This window comes from Hyperolius riggenbachi, chromosome 4 (genome assembly GCF_040937935.1).
Source record: "Hyperolius riggenbachi isolate aHypRig1 chromosome 4, aHypRig1.pri, whole genome shotgun sequence".
In the NCBI taxonomy this organism is placed as follows: Eukaryota; Metazoa; Chordata; class Amphibia; order Anura; family Hyperoliidae; genus Hyperolius; species Hyperolius riggenbachi.
In genome coordinates this window covers 5,532,160-5,555,390 of record NC_090649.1, presented here as the reverse complement: position 1 = coordinate 5,555,390, position 23,231 = coordinate 5,532,160, and the positions used below count along the sequence as shown (strand labels likewise).

Here is a 23,231-nt window from a genome sequence, read left to right as displayed (position 1 = left end):
CCGCACGCTTCTTGTCCTCATGCAAGGCCTGGGTTGTTGTGTCTCACAAAGCGTGGCCTTCTCCTCCTGCGCCTCCTCCTGTTCCATCGCGTCTGCTGCTGCTGGGTTAGCGTTGCCGCGTGGTCCCTGTTTATTGAACCACCTATCTTTATTACATTTATGACTGCATGGCGGTACAAAGCATGCTATCCGCACGCTTCTTGTCCTCATGCAAGGCCTGAGTTGTTGTGTCTTCTCCTCCTGCGCCTGCTCCTGTTCCATCACGTGTGCTGCTGCTGCTGGGTTAGTGTTACCGGTCCCTTTTCCTGGAACCTCTTCTCTGTATTACATGTATGACTGCATGGCGACAAAAAGCATGTTACCTGTGCAAAGAAACATGACATTTTCCACATTTAAAAGACAGTTTTTCCTTTGAAACTTTACAATCAATTTTCTCAAAAACTGTAAGCTCTTTTTCAAATATTTTTTTTCATCTTGTACCCACTCCCAAGGTGCACATACCCTGTAAATTTGGGGTATGTAGCATGTAAGGAAGCTTTACAAAGCACGAAAGTTCGGGTCCCCATTGACTTCCATTATGTTCGGAGTTCGGCGCGAACACCCGAATATCGCGGCGATGTTCGGCGAACGTTCGCGAACCCGAACATCTAGGTGTTCGCCCAACACTATCAAGAGCGACACATGAAAGGTTCTCCCCACCTTTAGAGAATGCGGTAACCTGACTCTGTAAGTAACACGATTAACCCTTTCGGAAATTGGATATGGTCCAATATACCTGGGCCCCAGTTTCACGGATGGCTCTCTCAGAGCTATATGACGAGTTGATACCCAAACTTAGTCTCCTGGTTTAAACTCCCACTCCGCAGATCGTCTCTTATCTGCCTGCCTCTTCTGTATGCAAAAAGTCTTTTTTGAATTTTCTCTGACATTAGCCCAAATCCTTTTAAAAGATCCCTGCCACTCCTCCAGAACAGGGAACGGAGAGGTTCTCACCGGTAAGGGAGAACATTTGGGAGACTTCCCATTGACTATTTGAAAAGGCGCATATCCAGAGGACTCATTCCTTAGATTGTTATGTGCGAACTCTGCGAATGGTAGAAACTCCGCCCACTGGTGTTGGGCGTCCGCCACATAACATCTCAGGAACTGCTCCAAGGACTGATTGGTCCTTTCCGTCTGACCGTTGGTAGCCTGATGAAAAAGACAATGACATACCCATCCCTTTACAGAAGGTACAATTACAAGGAAGGAGAGTGTTCCAGAAATCGCCGGCACCCAACAGGCTGCTGCACAGTACCTGGATTCCAAAGCTGGACTTGGTGCTCACAGCATAGACATCAATACTAGTAGTTAGAAGAAGGAACAGCGCTGGGCACTCAAGTTGATGCTTAAAGGGAAGGTTCAGGGTGGCTCTTAAAAAAATAAAAATGCCCATCCACTTACCTGGGGCTTCCTCCAGCCGTGGGCAGCCAGGATGTACCCTCGGCGCCGCTCCGCAGGCTCCCGGTCCCCTCCGGTTGCCGACCCGACCTGGCCAGGCCGGCTGCCAGGTCGGGCTCTTCTGCGTTTCAAAATGCGCCTCACGGGGGCGCGCTGACGTCATCGGACGTCCTCCGGGCTGTACTGCGCAGGCGCAGAACTACTGAGCCTGCGCAGTACAGCCCGGAGGACGTCCGATGACGTCAGCGCGCCCCCGTGAGGCGCATTTTGAAATGACCTGGCAGCCGGCCTGGCCAGGTCGGGTCGGACACCGGAGGGGACCGGGAGCCTGCGGAGCGGCGCCGAGGGCACGTCCTGGCTGCCCACGGCTGGAGGAAGCCCCAGGTAAGTGGATGGGCATTTTTATTTTTTTAAGAGCCACCCTGAACCTTCCCTTTAAGGTTTATTTACCACAGGTACAAACAGACATTGCAGGCAGAGGGAGAAAAAAGAGGTCTAACAGCCGTTTCACGAGCCTATAGCTCGCTTCCTCAGAGACCTCGTGAAACGGCTGTTAGACCTCTTTTTTCTCCCTCTGCCTGCAATGTCTGTTTGTACCTGTGGTAAATAAACCTTAAGCATCAACTTGAGTGCCCAGCGCTGTTCCTTCTTCTAACTACAACCCTTTACAGAAGGCCCGCCAGAATCTCGAGACAAATTGGACCCCTCTGTCCGAGACGACATTTTCTGGAATGCCGTGCAATTTAAAGATGTTTTAAACAAAAAGATCTGCGAATTTTTGAGCAGTAGGGAAACCACTCAAAGACACAAAATGGGTCATCTTACTGAATCTGTCTGTGACTACCCATATGACAGTCTTTCCATTGGAAACCGGAAGTTCTCCCACAAAGTCCATGGGAATGTGCATCCATGGCTCCTGAGGGGAGGGCAGAGACTGTAAAGTTCCGACTGGGGCTAGTCGGGAGGGTTTGCTCCTAGCACAGACGGCACAAGCTTTAACAAATTCCCTGCAATCGGGTTGTAATGATGGCCACCAGACAGATCTACACAACAACTCCTGGGTTCTGGTAATGCCAGGATGTCCGGCATTCTTATGTCCATGAAACAATTGCAGAACTTTGTGACGCAATTGACAGGGAACATACAGAACCCCTTCTGGTTTCCCTTCTGGGACTTCAAATTGAAAAGGACTTAGAAGGCTAGCAAGATCTTCTACTATTTCAGTGGCTGCCAGGATGATCTCTTTTGACAGAATACTCTCTGGAGACGGAGATGTTTCTGGCTCAAAATAACAGGAAAAGGCGTCTGCTTTAGTGTTCTTACTCCCTGGTGTAAATGTTATAAAATTAAAACGGGAGAAAAAGAGAGCCCATCTAGCCTGTCTAGGGGTGAGTCTTTTAGCTTTTTTCAATATACTGTAAATTTGTATGATCCGTGTACACAGTTAGTACATGCTCAGCCCCCTCCAACCAGTGGCGCCACTCCTCAAAAGCGAGCTTGATGGCCAACAATTCGCTGTTTCCAACATCATAATTTTTCTGGGCAGGAGATAATTTTTTAGAAGAAAAAGCACAGGGATGAAGCTTGTTTTGAAGTCCTGAATGCTGAGACAATACTGCTCCCACTCCAACCTCCGAGGCATCCACCTCCACTATGAATGGATAAGCAACATCTACATGATGTAATATAGGAGCAGAACAGAATGCCTCTTTCAGAGAGGAAAAAGCTGCACATGCTTCTTCTTACCAATGAGAGGCATCAGCCCCTTTTTTAGTAAAATTAGTAAGCAGAGTCACCACAGAAGAGAACCCCTTGATAAATCTCCTATAATAGTTTGCGAATCCCAAGAATCTCTGCAGTGCTTTAAGCCCAGATGGTTGTGGCCAATCCCTTACAGCAGAGACCTTCTTGGGATCCATGGACAACCCTGTTGTGGAGATAATGTATCCAAGAAAGGCAATCTCCTTTACTCCGAAAACATATTTTTCTAACTTTGCAAATAACCGATTCTCCCTGAGTTTTTGTAGCACATACTTAACATGTTGACAATGTTCAGTGATATTTTTAGAAAATATCAAGATGTCATCTAAATATACGATTACGAAGTGACCCAGTACCTCCCTGAAAATCTCGTTAGCGAACTCCTGAAAGACTGCAGGAGCGTTACACAACCCAAAAGGCATCACCAAGTACTCGTAATGCCCCTTGGGAGTGTTGAACGCCGTCTTCCACACGTCTTCTTATCTAATACGGATTAGATTGTAGGCCCCCCTCAGATCTAACTTAGTGAATACAGAAGCCTCGGAAACTTGTGTGAACAGACCATCGATCAACGGCAGTGGATAACGATTCTTAATCGTGATCTTATTTAGACCCCTGTAGTCAATACAGGGGCGCAAACCTCAGTCTTTTTTCTGAACAAAAAAGAATCCCGCCCCCGCAGGAGATCTCGAAGGGCGGATGAAACCCTTCTGTAAATTTTCCTGAATGTATTTATCCATGGCCAATTTTTCCGGGGGAGAGAGATTATATAGGTGGCGAGGCGTAGCTAGGTACTGAAGCCCCCTTGGACAAAGAAAGTTTTTGCGCCCCCAATAGACTCTTATGACGCGCAATAGAGCCAAATGTACATGAAGTTGCAATGCAGCAGAGAGGAAGATTCTGAAATGCAAACAAATGTTGCTGAACTATGAGGTCATAACATTGAACTGTGCTCACAATCTAATCCTACCATAGTCATAGTCTAACCTCCTACTATATTACTATTATCTATTTATATAGCACTGACATCTTCTGCAGCACTTTACAGAGTACATAGTCATGTCACTGACTGTCCTCAGAGGAGCTCACACTCTAATCCTACCATAGTCATAGTGTAATGTCCCACCATATTATTATTATGTATTTATATAGCACTGACATCTTCTGCAGCACATTACAGAGTACATAGTCATGTCAATGACTGATCTCAGAGGAGCTCACAATCTAATCCTACCATAGTCATAGTGTAATGTCCTACCATATTATTATTATGTATTTATATAGCACTGACATCTTCTGCAGCACATTACAGAGTACATAGTCATGTCACTGACTGTCCTCAGAGGAGCTCACACTCTAATCCTACCATAGTCATAGTCTAATGTCCTACCATATTATTGTCATGTATTTATATAGCACTGACATCTTTTGCAGCACATTGCAGAGTACATAGTCATGTCACTGACTGTCCTCAGAGGAGCTCACAATCTAATCCTACCATAGTCATAGTCTAATGTCCTACCATATTATTATTATGTATTTATATAGCACTGACATCTTCTGCAGCACGTTACAGAGTACAAAGTCATGTCACTTACTGTCCCCAGAGGAGTTCACACTCTAACCCTACCATAGTCATAGTCTAATGTCCTACCATATTATTATTATGTATTTATATAGCACTGACATCTTCTGCAGCACAATACAGAACACATAGTCATGTCACTGACTGTCCTCAGAGGAGCTCACACTGTAATACTACAATAGTCATAGTCTAATGTCCTACCATATTATTATTATGTATTTATATAGCACTGACATCTTCTGCAGCACATTACAGAGTACATAGTCATGTCACTGACTGTCCTCAGAGGAGCTCACAATCTAATCCTACCATAGTCATAGTCTAACCTCCTACTATATTACTATTATCTATTTATATAGCACTGACATCTTCTGCAGCACTTTACAGAGTACATAGTCATGTCACTGATTGTCCTCAGAGGAGCTCACAATCTAATTCTACCATAGTCCTAGTCTAATGTCCTACCATATTATTATTATGCATTTATATAGCACCAGGGCTGTGGAGTCGGTACAAAAATCCACCGACTCCGACTCCTCAGTTTAGGATTCAACCAACTCCGACTCCTCTAATTTGCAGATTACAATCTTGTTGAATGAAAGTATGAAACATGTAATTCGTCTCTTAACTGCCAACGCTTAGGAATTTTAAAAGATAACTGAAGTGAGAAGGATATGTAGACATACATATGCCATATTTATTCCCTTTAGTCATAGACTAAAACTAGTCCTTAGTAAGAGTACTTGTAGAAGGTACAGACCGGAACAAAGAACATCTATCAGGCCCTAGGCAATGTAAGTGTGGGTACATGTAAGAATGATGTGCAGGTACTCTGCAGGGGAATGAGGAGATTCTTCCTCTATTACACATTCTTCATGAACAATCTGAACATGGATCAGGCCCTAGGCAATGTAAGTGTGGGTACAAGTAAGAGTGATGTGCAGGTACTCTGCAGGGGAATGAGGAGATTCTTCCTCTATTACACATTCTTCATGAACAATCTGAACATGGATCAGGCCCTAGGCAATGTAACTGTGGGTACAAGTAAGAGTGATGTGCAGGTACTCTGCAGGGGAATGAGGAGATTCTTCCTCTATTACACATTCTTCATGAACAATCTGAACATGGATCAGGCCCTAGGCAATGTAACTGTGGGTACATGTAAGAATGAGGTGCAGGTACTCTGCAGGGGAATGAGGAGGTTCTTCCTCTATTACACATTCTTCATGCACAATCTGAACAAGGTTTATGGGTGATAGACAACACCTCTGTGTTCAATGTGCACAGCATTCTCAGTGGATTCCCTGCAGCTCTGTGGAGAGTGCATATGTAGAGTATAGTACTACTGTGTAACAAAGTAAACCTGAGACAGATGAAATTAAAGTTTTATACATACCTGGGGCTTCCTCCAGCCCCCTTCAGGCTAATCAGTCCCTCGCTGTCCTCCTCCGCCACCCGGATCTTCTGCTATGAGTCCAGGTACTTGAGCCAGTCTGGCGTAGTGCGCATGCACACACTCCGCCGCCGGGAGCGTACTACACCTGCGCAGCACTGTTGCGCAGGTGCAGAACGCTCCTGGCTGTGGAAGCGGCATGCGGCTGGACTGTGCTGACTGGCTGAATTACCAGGACTCATAGCAGAAGATCCAGGTGGTGGAGGTGGACAGCGAGGGACTGATTAGCCTGAAGGGGGCTGGAAGAAGCCCCATTTATGTATAAAACTTTTATTTTCATCCTTCTCAGGTACCATTTAATTCGTAGTCACCAAACCAAATGTAAACAACATATCAAATTATTTGATTTCATGAGCAAAGAGAGTGCGTACATTTGCATAAATCAGAATCAACGCAGAATTATTTCCATCTCATTGACCATCTCTATTAGTGACACAGCTACACATCAGGCTTTATACTTACAGCATAGATGTTATTTAGTATATATAAGAGATTCCTGTGTACACATCATATATACAGTCACAATCATACGGGGACTGCTTTATTGAAGCAGCACAAGTAACTAATTTTGATTGGTTTATTTCATTTTTGTGCACTAAGCACAACTATTACTGTATGTATAAATTATTTATGATGACTATTATCTGAGAAATAGAACATTTTATCATATTTTCTATTTTAATTACAGTTTAAATTCATTAGGAGTCGGAGTTTGCATTTTCCCCCGACTCCGGCTTCAGGCACCCAAAATTGCCCCGACTCCGACTCCACAGCCCTGTATAGCACTGGCATCTTCTGCAGCACTCTACAGAGTACATAGATATGTCACTGACTGTCCTCAGAGGAGCTCACAATCTAATCCTACAATAGTCATAGTCTAAAGTCCTACCATATTATTGTCATGTATTTATATAGCACTGACATCTTCTGCCGCACTTTACAGAGTACATAGTGATGTCAATGACTGATCTCAGAGGAGCTCACAATCTAATCCTACCATAGACATAGTCTAATGTCCTACCATATTATTGTCATGTATTTATATAGCACTGACATCTTTTGCAGCACTTTACAGAGTACATAGTCATGTCACTGACTGTCCTCAGAGGAGCTCACACTCTAATCCTACCATAGTCATAGTCTAATGCCCCACCATATTATTATTATGTATTTATATAGCACTGACATCTTCTGCAGCACATTACAGAGTACATAGTCATGTCACTGACTGTCCTCAGAGGAGCTCACAATCTAATCCTACCATAGTCATAGTCTAATGCCCCACCATATTATTATTATGTATTTATATAGCACTGACATCTTCTGCAGCACATTACAGAGTACATAGTAATGTCACTGACTGTTCCCAGAGGAGCTCACAATCTAATCCTACCATAATCATAGTGTAATGTCCTACCATATTATTATTATGTATTTATATAGCACTGACATCTCCTGCAGCACATTACAGAGTACATAGTCATGTCACTGACTGTCCTCAGAGGAGCTCACACTCTAATCCTACCATAGTCATAGTGTAATGTCCTACCATATTATTATTATGTATTTATATAGCACTGACATCTTCTGCAGCACATTACATAGTACATAGTCATGTCACTGACTGTCCTCAGAGGAGCTCACAATCTAATCCTACCATAGTCATAGTCTAATGTCCTACCATATTATTATTATGTATTTATATAGCACTGACATCTTCTGCAGCACGTTACAGAGTACAAAGTCATGTCACTTACTGTCCCCAGAGGAGCTCACACTCTAATCCTACCATAGTCATAGTCTAATGTCCTACCATATTATTATTATGTATTTATATAGCACTGACATCTCCTGCAGCACATTACAGAGTACATAGTCATGTCACTGACTGTCCTCAGAGGAGCTCACACTCTAATCCTACCATAGTCATAGTGTAATGTCCTACCAAATTATTATTATGTATTTATACAGCACCGACATCTTCTGCAGCACATTACAGAGTACATAGTCATGTCACTGACTGTCCTCAGAGGAGCTCACAATCTAATCCTACCATAGTCATAGTCTAATGTCCTACCATATTATTATTATGTATTTATATAGCACTGACATCTCCTGCAGCACTTTACAGAGTACATAGTCATGTCACTGACTGTCCTCAGAGGAGATCACACTCTAATCCTACCATAGTCATAGTGTAATGTCCTACCATATTATTATTATGTATTTATATAGCACTGACATCTTCTGCAGCACATTACAGAGTACATAGTCATGTCACGGACTGTCCTCAGAGGAGCTCACAATCTAATCCTACCATAGTCATAGTGTAATGTCCTACCATATTATTATTATGTATTTATATAGCACTGACATCTTCTGCAGCACATTACAGAGTACATAGTAATGTCACTGACTGTCCTCAGAGGAGCTCACAATCTAATCCTACCATAGTCATAGTCTAATGTCCTACCATATTATTATTATGTATTTATATAGCACTGACATCTTCTGCAGCACGTTACAGAGTACATAGTCATGTCACTTACTGTCCCCAGAGGAGCTCACACTCTAATCCTACCATAGTCATAGTCTAATGTCCTACCATATTATTATTATGTATTTATATAGCACTGACATCTCCTGCAGCACATTACAGAGTACATAGTCATGTCACTGACTGTCCTCAGAGGAGCTCACACTCTAATCCTACCATAGTCATAGTGTAATGTCCTACCATATTATTATTATGTATTTATACAGCACCGACATCTTCTGCAGCACATTACAGAGTACATAGTCATGTCACTGACTGTCCTCAGAGGAGCTCACAATCTAATCCTACCATAGTCATAGTCTAATGTCCTACCATATTATTATTATGTATTTATATAGCACTGACATCTCCTGCAGCACTTTACAGAGTACATAGTCATGTCACTGACTGTCCTCAGAGGAGATCACACTCTAATCCTACCATAGTCATAGTGTAATGTCCTACCATATTATTATTATGTATTTATATAGCACTGACATCTTCTGCAGCACATTACAGAGTACATAGTCATGTCACGGACTGTCCTCAGAGGAGCTCACAATCTAATCCTACCATAGTCATAGTGTAATGTCCTACCATATTATTATTATGTATTTATATAGCACTGACATCTTCTGCAGCACATTACAGAGTACATAGTAATGTCACTGACTGTCCTCAGAGGAGCTCACACTCTAATCCTACCATAGTCATAGTCTAATGTCCTACCATATTATTATTATGTATTTATATAGCACTAACATCTCCTGCAGCACATTACAGAGTACATAGTCATGTCACTGACTGTCCTCAGAGGAGCTCACACTCTAATCCTACCATAGTCATAGTGTAATGTCCCACCATATTTTTATTATGTATTTCTATAGCACTGACATCTTCTGCAGCACATTACAGAGTACATAGTCATGTCAATGACTGATCTCAGAGGAGCTCACAATCTAATCCTACCATAGTCATAGTCTAATGTCCTACCATATTATTATTATGTATTTATATAGCACTGACATCTTCTGCAGCACATTACAGAGTACATAGTCATGTCACTGACTGTCCTCAGAGGAGCTCACACTCTAATCCTACCATAGTCATAGTCTAATGTCCTACCATATTATTATTATGTATTTATATAGCACTGACATCTCCTGCAGCACTTTACAGAGTACATAGTCATGTCACTGACTGTCCTCAGAGGAGATCACACTCTAATCCTACCATAGTCATAGTGTAATGTCCTACCATATTATTATTATGTATTTATATAGCACTGACATCTTCTGCAGCACATTACAGAGTACATAGTCATGTCACGGACTGTCCTCAGAGGAGCTCACAATCTAATCCTACCATAGTCATAGTGTAATGTCCTACCATATTATTATTATGTATTTATATAGCACTGACATCTTCTGCAGCACATTACAGAGTACATAGTAATGTCACTGACTGTCCTCAGAGGAGCTCACACTCTAATCCTACCATAGTCATAGTCTAATGTCCTACCATATTATTATTATGTATTTATATAGCACTAACATCTCCTGCAGCACATTACAGAGTACATAGTCATGTCACTGACTGTCCTCAGAGGAGCTCACACTCTAATCCTACCATAGTCATAGTGTAATGTCCCACCATATTATTATTATGTATTTCTATAGCACTGACATCTTCTGCAGCACATTACAGAGTACATAGTCATGTCAATGACTGATCTCAGAGGAGCTCACAATCTAATCCTACCATAGTCATAGTCTAATGTCCTACCATATTATTATTATGTATTTATATAGCACTGACATCTTCTGCAGCACATTACAGAGTACATAGTCATGTCACTGACTGTCCTCAGAGGAGCTCACACTCTAATCCTACCATAGTCATAGTCTAATGTCCTACCATATTATTATTATGTATTTATATAGCACTGACATCTCCTGCAGCACATTACAGAGTACATAGTCATGTCACTGACTGTCCTCAGAGGAGCTCACACTCTAATCCTACCATAGTCATAGTGTAATGTCCCACCATATTATTATTATGTATTTATATAGCACTGACATCTTCTGCAGCACATTACAGAGTACATAGTCATGTCAATGACTGATCTCAGAGGAGCTCACAATCTAATCCTACCATAGTCATAGTGTAATGTCCCACCATATTATTATTATGTATTTATATAGCACTGACATCTTCTGCAGCACATTACAGAGTACATAGTCATGTCAATGACTGATCTCAGAGGAGCTCACAATCTAATCCTACCATAGTCATAGTGTAATGTCCTACCATATTATTATTATGTATTTATATAGCACTGACATCTTCTGCAGCACATTACAGAGTACATAGTCATGTCACTGACTGTCCTCAGAGGAGCTCACACTCTAATCCTACCATAGTCATAGTCTAATGTCCTACCATATTATTGTCATGTATTTATATAGCACTGACATCTTTTGCAGCACATTACAGAGTACATAGTCATGTCACTGACTGTCCTCAGAGGAGCTCACACTCTAATCCTACCATAGTCATAGTCTAATGTCCTACCATATTATTGTCATGTATTTATATAGCACTGACATCTCCTGCAGCACATTACAGAGTACATAGTCATGTCACTGACTGTCCTCAGAGGAGCTCACAATCTAATCCTACCATAGTCATAGTGTAATGTCCCACCATATTATTATTATGTATTTATATAGCACTGACATCTTCTGCAGCACATTACAGAGTACATAGTCATGTCAATGACTGATCTCAGAGGAGCTCACAATCTAATCCCTACCATAATCCTATTCTAATTTCCTACCATAGTCTATGCCATTTCTATATATTTATTTTGGTGGGATCAGAATATTTTTTTGAATGTGTGAATAAACCAGATTGCCTTGAGGAAACCCACACAGATAAATAGATATTGCATGCAGCCTGAGATTCAAGCCAGGGACTGCAACTTTGCAAGGGTACAGGTACACATGGTGGCACTTGGGCTCCGGAGGAAGCTCATAGTATCATCCCACCTAACATTGTAGTAGTTCAGCCGACCTTACCGTCTGCTAACTCTATGCTTGGATTCAACGTCGCAAAATGGCCACTGCTAACTGGAACTGGAGACCGCATAGCCGCTGCTAACTCCAGCACCCAACCACTGCTAGATGGATTTCAGTGCTCAAATTACCTTGTCAGCATTACCATAGTCATTCTACAGTATGTCATGAACTAGTGCAGCACCCAAATGATAAGGCATGCTGTGCACCCTTTTCTAACTGTTTAGGCACACTGACAACATGCCACCTTCAAGCAATAAGTGTACATATATTGATGCCAAGATTATCAGCAATAATTTTGGCCACATGTTGTTGCCAAAAGATATGTGCACTGAAAGTACTGTGCTTTATCCAGCAAATAACAACCTGCTCCATGAGATAGATGGGAGGTGGCAGGAATGTGGGAAAGAGATGGACAAAGCTGTGAAGGTGAAGAGACAAAGGAGGGAGAGAAAGAGACAGAAAGAGAGAATTTGAAACACAATGAAAAAGGAGAGGAAAGATAAAAATCAATGGGGGAGGGAGAGTTAGATGACACACAAGAAGAAGCACAGCTGATATGGAGGAGGGGGGGGGGGGGGGAGAGTGAAAGGAGTTACATGTGCAGAGATCTGACCCACATAGTTAAAAAAATGTCTATGTCCCTCTGCTAGTGGGGGAGAAGGGGGCGATCGTTGACCAGCAATAACCACAGACCTGTGCTGGCCGGAGTACAGGCTGATAATCGCAGAGACACTAAACAGATCATGAGAGCTGACGATGAGCAGACACTGCTGCCCGCCCTTAAGACTGCTCCGGAACATCATTCTTTACCTGGGGGTGCCGGGCAGACTCAGAGGAGCTTTAACTGGTTAATTTCTTCTTGTCTCTGCATTTGTAGCAGAGACAAGTTGGATTTGGCTGCTGCTGGTTCGTTGGCTCAGCTCACTCTGAACTCCCGCTTCACAGACGAACCAGTGTCTCTGCCTTCCTGCCTCATCAGCTCGGCTCCTCCTCCTCACACCCCGCAGTGAATCATGGGGCTGGTTCTGCGCAGCGTTCCACTGGGGACTGACGTCAGTGAGCTCATAGGATGACCCCGGCCAGCGAGCAAGCCTAGCAAAGTACTTAGAGAAATGACAAAAAAAAAAGACGCACAGCAGGGCGCCCTTAGGGACCCAGCGCCCGGGGGCACATGTCCTACCCCGCCCACCCCTAGCTCCGCCCCTGCCAGCCAGCGAGCAAGCCTAGCAAAGTACTTAGAGAAATGACAAAAAAAAAAAAAAAGACGCACAGCAGGGCGCCCTTAGGGACCCAGCGCCCGGGGGCACATGTCCTACCCCACCCACCCCTAGTTCCGCCCCTAGGTGGCCCCTAGGAGGCATGGTTCCTGGTTTCAAATCTATTGGGCAGTCAAAAGGTCTATGAGGGGGTAATTGATCTGCTACCTGAGGACAAAAAACATCAGCATATTCTTGATATTGTGGAGGTACTCCTTCCACATGAACCTTAGTAGAACACAATGTTATACTCTGTAGACAGTGCTGGGAATAATAAGGAGACCAAGTAGTCAACTGCCCATCCCTCCAATCAAACTGAGAAGAATGTAACCGTAACCAGGGTAAACCTAATATCACCGTAGAGGTAGACATTTTTAAAACAAAGAACTGTATGATTTCCTTGTGCAGTGCTCCTACTTGAAGTGAGAGAGAAGATGTCTGGCACAGTGGGGACTTTCCTTGCAAAGGAGACTCATCAATTGCTGTAACGTAAAAATGTTTTTCTACAGGAAGTACAGAAATATTTAAACTTAAAGCAAAACTCAAATCTAAAAAGTTGGCACTCGACCCAGAGTCCACAAATGCTGTGGTAGGAAAGTTTCGCCCTTCCCAATTTATAGAGAAGGGCAATAAAATCTTTTCTTGTATTGGAGGTGAAACTAGATCGCTTAGGGTGGTACCCCCAACCACACCTAAGCTAGAGAGTTTCCCGACTTCCTACCCCAGTTTTGTGCAATGTGACCCCTTTCTCCGCAGTACATGCAGAGACCCTCTCTGCATCTTCTTGACCTTTCGGCCTCTGTGAGGCGCCTGTGGCCTAGCTGCATAGGCTCCTTAGATGGGTATCGCAAACACAGACAAAGTGTGACTGAAAAGCACTTCCTAATATACTGCCTGGAAGAGAAAACTCCACCCCAAGCAGCAACCAATCAGGGCAGGCTAAAAACGTCAGCTGACCTCCAGGTCAGCTGACACCAGGGCCGGATTTCCCATAAGGCACTGTAGGCACGTGCCTACAGGCGGAGCTATGTGTGAGAGGCGGGTCCTGTCCCCCAGGGAACAGCAGCTACATTACCCCCGCTACGATCAGATGCCTACATTTAGGGCCGCATGTAGCGATGTGAGGGCGCATTCCTCTTCACTACATGCAGAGCTGCTGGCCGCCCCATCTGCCTTCTCTCCCAGCCTGCGCTCCTGGTATGAGTGTCAGGCGCTGTCAGATATATGACAAGTGCCGGTGCTCCAACAATCTAACCTACCGGCAGAAGTGTGTGGCTGTGCTGCTGCTAGGCAACAGGAAGCCGGAAGCCAGGGTCTACAGTGGCGCCGGGTCTTCCTGTATAGTGCAGGCTGCAATGTTGCCAGTGCCTAGGAATGAGGAGGAGAGCGGCTCCAAATTCATCTGGACGGGCTGACAGGTCCAGGAGGAGGTCTGGTGCAGTCTCAGGGGAGGCAGCAGAAGTGAGTGCCGTTATTCTGGGTGCGCTGATATATTCAAAGTGGGAATGCTTTCGGTTTATCTGTGTGGTCTGCAGGTCATGGATGATTGATCTGAGGAATTTACCCAGTCAGCGGCCAGCCTTTACAAAACAAGTCCTGAAGTAGAAAGTGGTCATTAGGGACATAACTTTAAAAAGGGAGAGCATTAGATATGAAGTCTGTCCTCTGTCTGCAGTGAGTGTGCATATAAAATGTGTGATTTTATTTTAGCAAGTGTGCATTTCTGTGTCTGTCTCTGTTGGAGTGTGTGTGTGTGTGTGTGTGTGTGTGTGTGTGTGTGTGTGCGCGTGCGTGCGTGTCTGTGTGTGTGTGTTCAAGTGTGTTTGCGTGTGCCTGTGTTCAATGGTGTATGTGTGCCTGCGTTCAAGTTTGTGCGTGTGGCTGTTTTTATATATGTGTTTGTGTGTGTGTGCCTGTGTTCAAGTGTGCATGTCTACGGGTGTGTGTGTTCAAGAGTGTGTGCTTGTGTTAAAGTATGTCGGCGTGTGTGTGCGTGTTCAAGTGTGTATGTCTGCGTGTTCAAGTGTGTGTGTCTGCGTGCGTGTTTGTGTGTGTGTGTGTATTTAAGTGTGGAATGTAGGGAGGGTAGCTCAGCACAGAGAAACAACTCTTTGAGGGTGAAGGGAGGGAAGTCCAGGGGATCACTAAACTGACGGGGATGTTGGGGGGGTGGGTGGGGGGTCCCTACCTAATGCCAGTAAATGCCATCAGGAGTTTACTGTCTAATTCCTGTATCATATCACTGACCTCAGGAGCTCACATCCTAATCATTGTCTCATGTAAGGCCTGAGCGACATAATGGAGCAAGGGGCTCTTGGGACTTTGTGGCCACACAAAATACAGGTTGTGACATTGCTTGTGTAATTGCATAGGTTCTTATGCACTTGGTTTTCTGTGGTACTGCTCTTTCCCTCCTTTCTTTCAGGGGCCGGCTGGTGATATCTGAAGCTGTCAGGTATCTGGGCAAAGAGCACCTGGAGATATTCCTGATTGGCAGCTGTCAGAAGGAGTGGGGTTATCGGCAGCCAATGAACTTTGAGCTCCTGTCACAGATCAGTGTGGGATGTCATTCTCTCCTCAGTGTCTGTCAGGACAAGCTGCGATCCAGACGTGCTGTCTTTTCTCCTGCAGATTTCTTTATTTGAGCCTTGTTAGTTTACTTCATTTATTTCATTTCTTTAAATTACTTATTCTTTTATATTTAACCTCCATCCCACCTGCTGGATTTATCTTTTTGAGGACTTATAACTTTTTACTCATGGATCAGACTCTGATTAGGCTGGCTGCTGTTGCCAGATCGGAAGGGGGCGAGGAGCTTCTGAAAAGAATTTTGGATGCCATTGCCCCCGCTGAATCATCTACCCCAGCTCTCCTGCCTCTGCCTTTGGACTCTACTATGTCTCCCCAGCAGCCTCTTGCTGCTCCTGCCCCGACCAGCCTGTTACCTGCCTTGCCGGCTGTTGTGCGGCCGCCTACGCCTTCTATGGGCCGCTCCAGGAAGGATCGTCACGCCCAGGATCTCCAATCTGCTGCCGGAGCGGGCGCCGGGTACCCGGAGGCGCCGCCGGCGAAGAGGGCTAAGAAGCCAAGGAGGCCCTATTCTCCCGACGTGCGGGGAGCGAATTCCAGGAGCACCGTGCCCACAGGAAGTAGCCGCAAGAGTAAGGGCGGAAGTGGGCGCGGTCAGGTGACCGGCGGGCGCCATCTTGCCGCGGATCTGAGGTCTGTTTGCGCTCCAGCGCTTTCTTCCGCCCCCTCTTCTCAGCCAGCCGCCTCCTTTTCACAGTCTGCCCCCGCACAGTGCCCACAGCAGCCCAGCTCTCCCACAATCCAGCCAGCATTCTCTTCTGCGGGCACAACTGCGGGCATCCAAGCGGCTCCTGTGTCTTGGGCCCCACCGACTCTCCCCCTCCCTGTGGATGCTCCCAGCACTTCTTCCAGCACCTCCCCACCTCTCATCACAGCTGCTGACATGCCAACTCCGGACCAGCTTGCACAGCAGCACCTTTCTGGAGTCCTCAACGGGAGTTCTTTTGGGGCCGCCTGCCAATCAGGGGCCCCCTCCACCACATACAGCCGGGTTCAAGGATTTCTCCCAGCATCTGGAGCCAGGTCTGCTGGCACAGTGATCCAGGACGGACGTCTTCCTGCTGCTACAGGAGAGGCTGTCGCTGGCGTCAGGGATTCCAGTTCCTCCGATGAGGAGACATCTCTTCCTAGACACGGTGAGAGCAGGGGTGAACGCATGGAGGGTTTGTTTGATAGATTGAATGTTGTAGTGGATTGTTTAAAACAGGTGATCGAGAGATTGCCCACTGCTAATACTGTTCCTACTAGTTCTGCTTCACCTGCTGCTGTCTGGGTACCCCCAGGCAATCAAATGGTTAACCCTGCCCCTTTGCCTTTAAATTTTCCTTCATCGCTAGAGACTGGTAACACTCCCCCTCCTGTTATTAGGTCTGGCGTTTCAGAGCTTTTGTATAAGGAGGCTTTACCCTGTGTTTCTTCTCCACTCGGTTATCATTTACCTCTTGCGGTGAAGGAAAAGATCTGGCGGGGTGAGCACGTGGATTTGCTTTCTTTACTTCCTTTTAGTAAAGACTATTTGCAGAAGGATAAAAAGGAGGAGGAGGACAGGCGTAGGCCTGTAACTAGGTCATTTAATAACTGGCTTCAAGCATTCTTAATTCTCGCCAGTGTTATAGTTGAAAAGCAGCCGGAGCTTGCGGCAGGTTTATTCCAGCACATGGATACTGTTTTCGAGGCCCAACGGCAGTACGGAGGGATGGCGTGGTTTACTTATGATGACGCTTATCGTCAGAAGATGTCCATCTATCCCTCCCTGCGTTGGGGCTCGAAGGATGTCAGCCTATGGATCAGCATACTGTTACCACAGCGTGCGCAATCTCCTAAGTCTAACACGCAGAATTCTAGCAATGTAACATTTAAGAAAGGCTTCTGTCATGCCTTTAACGAGTCACAGTGCAAGTTTGCGGCTAACTGCCGATACAAGCACGAGTGTGTCAATTGCGGCGGCCTTCACCCGGCGGCGCGTTGCTATAAGAAAGTAGCAGCTACTGTGCAGGGCTCCACCAAGGAGTCCTTTCTGCGGAGCGCGGACGCCAGTGAAGCTCCTCGAGCTAATTCCATGGCTCGATCGCTTCCCAAACCGGGAGATCAGCACATTTCTGCTTAATGGCTTTGCGAACGGGTTTTATATTCCTCCATTTACGGGATCTGGTTGTTCCTGGGTTGAGAATCTTAAATCGGTAAAAAATTTGTCAGCCATTGTCCAATCTAAAATCGATAAGGAGATTGCAGCTGGCAGGGTTGCTGGTCCTTTTTCCTCGCCACCGTTTACGGATTTTAGATTGTCACCCTTGGGAATTGTGCCGAAGAAAGACCCAGGTGAATGGCGCCTTATCCATCACTTATCTTTTCCCAAGGGTGACTCTCTAAACGATTCCATTGAAACGCATTTACGATCTGTCTCTTATTTATCCTTCGATCAGGCTGTATCGGTGATCCGTGGTTTCGGCAAAGGCGCATTACTAGCCAAAACAGATATTAAATCGGCGTTTCGTTTGCTACCGATTTGGCCGGGTGGTTTCAATTCCCTCGGTTTTCAATTTAATGGCCTTTTTTATTTCGACATGTGCCTCCCCATGGGCTGTACCCTGTCCTGTTTTTATTTTGAAATTTTTGCAACGTTCCTCGAGTGGGTAGTTCAGCAAGTATGTCGTTCCGGCACGGCGTTACACTATCTTGATGATTTTTTATTCGTCGGGTCCCCCGGTTCTGATGAGGCTTTTAACTTATTTTTAACTTTTCACGACATAGCAGAGAAATTTGGCGTTCCGGTTGCGGAAGAGAAATCGGTTTTACCGACCACGGAATTGATTTTTCTAGGAATTACAATCGACACAGTTTTAATGGAATATCGTTTACCCCCTGAAAAAATTTTGGTTTTAAAGTCGTTGCTGAACTACCTTTTAGGCAAGTCAAAAGCGACAGTCAAGGAGCTGCAAGAACTCCTTGGCCGTCTAGCTTTCGCAAGCCGCATTATGCCCATGGGGAGAGTATTCTCGCGGCGCACGGCGCGATTGCTGTCGGGTTTAAAAAATCCTTCTTGGCACGTTCGCTTGACCAGAGACGTGAAGGAAGATCTGCTGGTGTGGCATAGCTTCCTGATCAACTATAACGGAAGGTCAATGTGGCAGGAGGAGTTTATAAAAGACGATCAGATGGATTTATTTACCGATGCAGCTGGATCGATCGGGTATGGTGCTTATTGGAAGGGTCACTGGAGTGCTGAGCAGTGGCCAGTGTCATGGATTGAGCAAGGATATGTTAAAAACATCGTTCTTTTGGAGCTTTTTCCTGTATTGGTGGCATTGTCGATTTGGGGTAGATCTTTCGCAAACAAGCGGATTCTGCTCCAATCGGACAATAAGGGAGTGGTCTATGCAGTTAATTGCCTTACATCTAAATCCCTTCCTGTTTTGCATATTCTTAGGCAATTAGTCCTGCTCTGTCTTAACTTTAATGTGTGGTTGAAAGCTGTACATTTACCCGGTAAGTCAAATCTGATGGCCGATGCTTTATCCCGGCAGCAGCTCTCCACATTCAGGGCATTGGCGCCGTCGGCGGACGAAGAAGGAATACCTTGCCCGGCGCACTTATGGACCTTGATTGGGACTTAATAACAGCTTCTGTTCGTAAATCACTGTCTGCAAAAACATGGGCTGATTATTCAGCTGCATGGCAGGACTGGTGCAGTTACGCTGGGCTGTTTCGAAAGTCGCCTTTCGCTGATGAAGTAGAGTTGGTTTTGTCTTATGTTTGTTCCAAAGTGTCTTTAGGGGCCTCAATCCCATCGTTACAGCGTAAGCTTTGTGGTATCTCCTTTTTCAGGAAGCTTCATCATTCGCCCCCGTGCACGGACTACTGTCTAGTGAAGCAGATGATGAAGGGCTTCCGTTCGGGTCTTTCAGTGCCGGATGGTAGGCGTCCGATTTCCTTTGAGCTTTTAGGCGACTTGTTACTTATTCTTCCTTTAATTTGCTCTTCTGAATACGAAGTCCGTCTGTTTCGAGCGGCTTTTTCTTTAGCCTTTTTCGGAGCCCTGCGCATCTCAGAATTGGTTGCAAAAGCCAAATCTGAGCATTCCGGTCTTCGCCCCCAGGATGTATCGTTATCGAATACGGCGGTTCAAATTTTTATCAAAAAGTCTAAAACGGATAGGGCCGGTCGGGGGGTTTGGCTTACACTTTTTAAATTAGAGGGTTCCTCGTCGTGCCCAGTGCGCTTGGTCAGCGAGTTTTCCAGTATCCGTTCGTCGTCTCCTTCTTTTCTTTCCCATGCCGACGGGTCGGCGCTTTCTATTTTTCAGTTTCGAGCTATATTAGGCAAATGTATGAATACGCTGGGATTGCAGGCTTTTAAATTCTCAAGCCACTCATTCCGAATTGGGGCAGCCACAGAAGCTGCGAGACTAGGATTGTCGGAATCTACAATTAAAAAGATAGGCAGATGGGAGTCCCATAGGTATAGGTTATATGTTCGCCCTTCTTTGGTTGTATAAAATAACTTGTTTTCTTTCCTAGGTCTGAAGCAGGTGGTGTGGATTATCGGCCACTCTTTTATCTTTTGGGCAAGACGAAGGGCTAAGGAGAGGCCTTATACGGACAACCTGGACTTAGACTGTGACTCTTTCCAGATATACTGGAAGGGTTGTAGGGGTATGAGGTGGGAAGCTCTGTTGCCCAAACTAGTTTGTCTTGTAGATGAATGGCCGGTTCCTGACATCTTAATAATCCATTTAGGGGGAAACGACCTGGGAAAAGTCAAAACTTTAAACCTTCTGGCTAGGATGCGTCGGGATTTTCTGCAGATTCGCGCTATTTTTCCGAACACGGTTTTGGTTTTTTCCGAAATTGTCCCTCGCTTGTTATGGTACGTCTCACCCAACAAGCGCTTCTTCGACAAAATTAGGAAGCGGGTGAATTGGGCCATGTGTAAATTTCTCTCTTCGGTCGGAGGTTTTTCCTACAGACACATTGACTTGGAGGGGGGGGTCCGGGGTTTGTATAGGATGGACTTAGTCCACTTGTCCCCAATTGGTGTTGACATTTTTAATATGGAGCTTCAGAATATGGTTGAGAAGGCCGTGGGCTGGGGTGCCAGGCTATAGCCTGGCGGGTGGCGGTAAAAGTTGCCCACGGTGGTGGGCGGGCTAAGTACTTTAGAAGTTGTTCGACTATGATGTGTGTTTGGATATGATTAACTTTGGATTATTTATGTTTTTTACAGTTTTAATAAAGTTAAGGTTGAATTAATATTTAAAGTATTTCATTGAATAAAAGTATCGAACAACTTTAATTTGAAAACCGCAATAAACAACGCCTTACGGCCAATTTTTATCCACTAAGTTGGTGTGTTTAGTTTTATATTAATATTTATTTTGGGTATGTGCCTCTTAAGTCCCATGTAAGGCCTGAGCGACATAATGGAGAAAGGGGCTCTTGGGACTTTGTGGCCACACAAAATACAGGTTGTGACATTGCTTGTGTAATTGCATAGGTTCTTATGCACTTGGTTTTCTGTGGTACTGCTCTTTCCCTCCTTTCTTTCAGGGGCCGGCTGGTGATATCTGAAGCTGTCAGGTATCTGGGCAAAGAGCACCTGGAGATATTCCTGATTGGCAGCTGTCAGAAGGAGTGGGGTTATCGGCAGCCAATGAACTTTGAGCTCCTGTCACAGATCAGTGTGGGATGTCATTCTCTCCTCAGTGTCTGTCAGGACAAGCTGCGATCCCCCTCCCACCCTCCCTCTTCTTGGACTTTCTGGACTGTCGTAGGCTATTGCCTTTATTGGCGGTAAAAGTTGCCCACGGTGGTGGGCGGGCTAAGTACTTTAGAAGTTGTTCGACTATGATGTGTGTTTGGATATGATTAACTTTGGATTATTTATGTTTTTTACAGTTTTAATAAAGTTAAGGTTGAATTAATATTTAAAGTATTTCATTGAATAAAAGTATCGAACAACTTTAATTTGAAAACCGCAATAAACAACGCCTTACGGCCAATTTTTAGCCACTAAGTTGGTGTGTTTAGTTTTATATTAATATTTATTTTGGGTATGTGCCTCTTAAGTCCCATGTCACTGAGGATGATATGAGACAGTGATTAGAGTGTTAGATTCTAAGGACAGTTACTGACATGAGGCAGTGATTAGAGTTCAAAATAAATTTACTTGGAGGTGTGGCCTGATTTAAGGGTGGAGTTAATGGCGCCAGAACGCCTGTGCCTACAGGCTCCAGAGTTGTAAATCCGGCCCTGGCTGACACGCTTTCTAGAAGTATAAAGGCGTGCCTGGAGCGCGCGCGCACCCCCTAGAGGCAAGATGACAGAACCCTGATGTGCAGCGCGGTGTGCCTGGAGAATCTTACGCGGCGGATGCGGACAAATTTCCGCATTCCGCATGGGAAAATCCACCTGCCGGAACGGATGCAACCATATTTCCGCAATCCGTCCGGCGGCGTGGAATTTTCGTTACACTCATCTTCCGCAGCCACCAGCGCTACTCCAAGCATCACATCCGCTACATTTGACACTTTGCAGGAGTTATTTGGTGGGGAATTTACTTATTCACAGCCATTATTGTTTCAACAAGATGAAGGCGCTAAGCATGTTACACCACCTCAAATGTCTGTGTTAGACGACACTATGGACGTAGCGTGTGAGGAGGAGGATGAAGTACCTGTTGTTGGTGCAGTTTTGGGGGTGTCTGATACAAGCGAAGCTGGGGAGGATGATGATGATGATGATGATGATGCCATGGATTCCACGTGGGATCCTAATAGACAAGATGACCAAGGGGACAGTTCAGTGGGGGAGTCAGAAAGGAGTAGGAGGAGACGAGTTGCTGAAAGAAGCAGGGGGAGCTCGTCATCAGAAACAGCTGATGGCAGTGTCCGTAGAGTTGAGCTGAAATTTTCGTAATTTCGCGTTACTATAATTACGCATGCGAAATTTGCGATTCCGATGCGAAATTACGGTAGCGTAATTGCCATTAAAATCGTAATTGAAAATACCGTAAGCGTAATTTTTAACGCGTAATTTCGCGTTTCGTTCATACCGTAATTTCGCATTAAACCATACCGTAATTTCGCGTTAAGCCATAACGCTCCCGTATAATATAAAAAAGCCGCCGACTTTAAGGGTTAATAGCAAAGCCCCCTTAAATGCTAAGAGCCTCAAATTTGGCGCATATATTAGGGAGATCAGAAGGAATAAGAGGAAACATTTTTTTTTCAAAAAGACCTTATCGTTTTTCAGAAAATCGATGTTAAAGTTTCAAAGGAAAAATGTATACATTTAAAAACCCGCCGACTTTAACGGTTAATAGCAAAGTCTGCTTAAAGTTTAGGAACACCAAATTCCCAGGGTATATTAAGGGGATCAGTGGGAATAAGAGGAAAACATTTTTTTTCAAAAAGACCTTATAGTTTTTGAGAAAATCGATTTTTAAGTTTCAAGGGGAAAAATGTCTTTCAAATGCGGAAAATGTCAGTTTTTTTTGCACAGGTAACAATAGTGTATACTCATTTCTCCTG

The 23,231-nt window shown here is 44.8% G+C and overlaps 1 protein-coding gene and 1 long non-coding RNA gene across 2 annotated transcripts in view; one reads left to right on the top strand and one right to left on the bottom strand.

Annotated features, from left to right (window-relative positions):
- Positions 1–23,231, bottom strand: part of LOC137571083 (vomeronasal type-2 receptor 26-like) — a 193,548-nt gene that overhangs the window by 113,919 nt on the left and 56,398 nt on the right. The gene's annotated exons all lie outside the window — the stretch shown is intronic.
- Positions 16,625–21,625, top strand: LOC137571117 (uncharacterized). Its single transcript, XR_011031295.1, has 2 exons — positions 16,625–16,839; positions 20,221–21,625. It is a non-coding gene; the product is annotated as an uncharacterized lncRNA (long non-coding RNA).